General features: G+C 33.8%; 1 long non-coding RNA gene across 1 annotated transcript; it reads right to left on the bottom strand.

The window, feature by feature from the left end:
• Positions 1 to 906: 906 nt before the first annotated feature.
• Positions 907 to 3707, bottom strand: LOC107666902 (uncharacterized). Its single transcript, XR_001631736.1, has 3 exons — positions 3579 to 3707; positions 2143 to 2223; positions 907 to 958 (listed from the first exon to the last, which is right to left on the bottom strand). It is a non-coding gene; the product is annotated as an uncharacterized LOC107666902 (long non-coding RNA).
• Positions 3708 to 4303: the final 596 nt, after the last annotated feature.

The following is a 4303-nucleotide window of genomic DNA, read 5'->3' as shown; positions in this document are numbered from 1 at the left end:
TATATATATATATACACACACACACACACACACACACACACACACACTATATGAAATTTTCTATATGCAGACAACATACTCTAACAGCATACTAACATACTACTGTACATTTGCTAATTTGTATGTATATACACACCAGTGTTGGGGGTAACTCATTACAAGTAATGCGAGTTAACACAGATTTAGACAGATTTGTGAACAATATTTGAGAGAAATAGGCCTTTTGTGTACACAGAAAAAGTCTGAGTTCAGCTCATGAAAAATATTTTCCATATATGCAATATATTCAGATTTATGAAATCATAATCTAACTAAAGGTAAGAATACCTGAGGAACATTGATTATTTCAATTTCAGAGTCTTTTACTCATTCTACACAAAGACTAATATTTCTGTGCAAAATGCAAGTATTGTGACTAGCCTCTTTTTTGTTTGCATACACCATATTAACCTTTTTAAATAAATACTACATTTAGCATGCTGAAAAATGAAAGACCTTTACTGATTTTGGTTCTGCAACACAAAGTATTTATGAAATCTCATTTGCAGCATGCATCCACTGTCCACGATTACAGTAAGAACTTATTAAAGCCAATGAGTTATTCTTTGGGTGAACTGTTCCTTGAGATTAAATCCTTGAAAAAAAGTTGTTGAAGGAGGTCAAATGTTTGTACATGATTACATGAAGACTCATAACCTTCATACCCAACATATTTGGCAGTGTTTTGTGTTTCATGCGGCTCTGAATCCTGCCAGGCAGCTTATTAGAAAATTCTTGCTGTGTCTCAGCATCACATCATCTCTACAGCTCTAGATGATTACTCACGTTGGGCTTCCCTCCAAACGCTCAAATATCAGCGTGTCTGTAGGTAATTAATCCAGATTTAATTGTGTTCTGCTGTTTGGTGTGGTACTGTACCTCACGGCAGCTCGGAGCGCTTCAGCTTCTTCCCGTCACACTGTGCCAAAGTAGATGAGCTTGTTAGTGAATAATAGGAAACTGAGGTAACAGATATGATAGGTTTTAGCAGAGTCACTGTACAATGATTATTTATCTTTCAATCAAATCAACCTGTTGATGAATGCCCGGTGAGCTGCCATACTGTCAGTAGAGTCTGATAAATGCATGACAAGCTAATAATGCAGTACTCTAAATAAATAAAACAGTCAGAAGTCAAAATCAGTTTTGTTTGTTTTTTAATTAAAACAATGTTGTTGTTTTTTAATGCACTTTTTCAGTAAGCTTATTGCAATGCATCCTGTTTTTTTTTTTTCCAACTAACAATACTTGCAAATACAATGTCGTCTGATTTACTAACTACTGTATATCTCAGATGTTTCTCCTAAGATTCTTCTTTGTCAGAAACAAATGTTTTAAAATTATGTATATTACACACTTATAATTTAATGGGGAATAGCAAATATAAATCATAATTTTATCACTTTTAAAACTATGTAAAAATTATTTACATACATTTTTGCCTTTATAAATTGTAATTTACATTTATTGTTTATATACCTATTTTTAAATTATATTTATGTAAAAATTATATAAAATTGTGTAAAACATTTACAGTTTTAAAAATTATAATTACATTATTTTATAAGTAATTGATACTTTCTTTCTATAAATAAATAATTTTACACATATAAGTTAGTATACAGAATTTATATGTGTAACAAATAATTTTGAGACCTATGTCTCTATCAAAAAGAAATTTGGAAATATTTTATTTGGAAATTTGAGATGTTTCTCCTAAAATTCCTCTTTGTTTGAGACAAAATTGAGATCACTTCTTAAACTCTAGGAGACATATGATATTACTGGGAGAAACATCTGAGAAGTAGGAGATTTGAGCAAAAGTCTCCAGTGGCTTGTGGTTTCATTTTCGTCTAGGAGAAACAAGCAAGGTTTTAAAGACATTTGATTTTTCTCTGCTGTGGTGCTTTGGTTTTTCCTTGCCATTAACGGAGAATGTTACTGTATGTCATGTGCCTCGGCAAACACACTGTATCTCAGTACCAGACTACAGTACAGCGGGTCACGGGTGAGACGAGAGCATCTCAACACAGAATAAGAATAAATAATCTGCACAGACAGTCGGAGGTGAAGATCCAGATCTGTCATGTTTAAAGAAATCACCTGTGCCATTTAGTGACGCTGAAGAGCGACTGGACCAGAGGATTGTGGGAAGCATGGATATATTCAGTGATGCAGCAATACCTGTGTGAAAATGAATGAACAAGACAAAGAAACCGACTCCTAGATCAATCATTTGCTAAAAAAATAATAATAATAATTCTCCAGTGCAGTTTACCACATCGTTGAAAGCAACTATAAAGTTTTATAAATACACAACACACATCCAATAAAAAGCTTATGCTTCAAGTAACTATAAACATTTAATAAAGAGTATATACTGTAAATCATATTTACTTTTAAAGACTTGAAGACTTGTAGATTTAAATTATTTTTAATTTGGATTTGTTTGTTTATTTAGTGTTGTGAGTGAGGGCGCAGGCCTCTGTGTTGCCAGATCCAGTTATTATACGCGTTTGGTCTTGTCTTTTCTACTTCATTTGACACTTTAGAACGTGTATAAACTGGGATGTTGCAGTTTAGGGTTAGCGATATCATAGCGATATCTTTATTGTACCTTATTTACAAAATATTTATTTGTTTTATTTGTTTTAATAGCAAACAATCTGGCAACACTGCAATGATCGCTAGCACTTAATCAAGTGCCCACGGACATGTTATTGTTGAAAGGATACCACATTCTGTAAGGCAAAGGCAAAAAAAAATCATGATATTATCAGTCAAAAACTTTATCAACGCTATCAAAACGGTGGTGCAGAGATCTGTAGAACAAGTAGCTAACAGACTGAAATGAAATATGCAAACACTAGCCAAGAAGAAGTCTGTAACATTTTCTTCCGTAGGCCTATAATAGTTCAATTTTCACAAAGTCATGCTAACAACATTCATAAGAGCACTAGACAATGTTATCTATATAGCAATGGTTATTAATGAAAACTAAAATGTATTGTTGCATGAATAATAAACAACTGATAAAATGATACACTCCTAAACTATAGTGATGGTGCAATATAATATAATTTAACAATGTTCATTCCTCCAAAACAGAAAATATATCTCACAAACATCTACATGTCTGTCTCTTTTAAAGTGTTCAGTGTCTCTAATGAGCTGTATTAGTAAGGGTTATTATAGCTTAAGCCAACCCCAGACCTCATTCATTTTCAAACCCTGGCTATGGCCATGCACACACAATATTTCTGCATTGTGCTAATTTTCCATTTTTCTATAATTTATAAGGACTTACTGTTGTAAGATGTTTTTCCAGAATCAAAGCATTTTAAGCAGACTTAACTAAATACTAGTGCTACTAGTCTAGAATATGTTCTGGACCTACAGCAGCAGACTCTTGAGAGAAGCTGTCCAATGATTACTAATAATAATTATTAAGGCCTGTGACAATCAGTCAGTTTTGCTGTGGAACAGCTTTTCTAATAGCTGCCTCCTCCAGAACGCTGAGATTGGGTTTATTTATTTACCTGCCTGCAGCTGTAGAATCGCCGGCTCGAACTGGAAGCTGACTGATTCATTAGCATTTCTGTTTGCTCGGCTGTTTTTGGACGGCTAAAGCGGAGTGTTTGTGGAAAGAGGTCTCTGTCCTTCCTCTGCGTAGGATGAGAGGAGTTTCCTGTTAAAACAAAAGAAAACAAATGAGCTGTTAGTATTGGCTCAAACAGCACAGAATATTGTTAGCGGCGGAAAGGAGAGCAGGTCATTATGTGTTTGTTTGTCATCTGGGCATGTGGAAGTGTCTGGAACACTGGCCTGATTACACTCACTGAAAACACAGTCAATATAACAACATCAACATAACGCAAATGTCTTACACACGCTAGGGCGGCACAGTGGCTCGGTGGTTAGCACTGTTGTCTCACAACAAGAAGGTCCCTGGTTCGAACATTGATAATAATCAGAAATGTTTCTTGAGCAGCAAATCAGCATCTTAGAATGATTTCTGAAGGATCATGTGACACTGAAGACTGGAGTAATGATGCTGAAAATTCAGCTTTTATCACAGCAATAAATTACATCAAATATATTAAAAAAGAAAACACTTATTTAATTAAATTAATTAATAAAAAAACTGTAATTAACAAAATATATACAGGTGCATCTCAATAAATTAGAATGTCATGGAAAAGTTCATTTATTTCAGTAATTCAACTCAAATTGTGAAACTCGTGTATTAAATAAATTCAATGCA

The sequence above is a fragment of the Sinocyclocheilus anshuiensis genome, unplaced genomic scaffold, assembly GCF_001515605.1.
Source record: "Sinocyclocheilus anshuiensis isolate Anshui unplaced genomic scaffold, SAMN03320099.WGS_v1.1 scaffold1535, whole genome shotgun sequence".
NCBI classification, from domain to species: Eukaryota; Metazoa; Chordata; class Actinopteri; order Cypriniformes; family Cyprinidae; genus Sinocyclocheilus; species Sinocyclocheilus anshuiensis.
The sequence above is the reverse complement of the archived record's forward strand: the minus strand, read 5'-3'. Positions and strand labels throughout refer to the sequence as shown.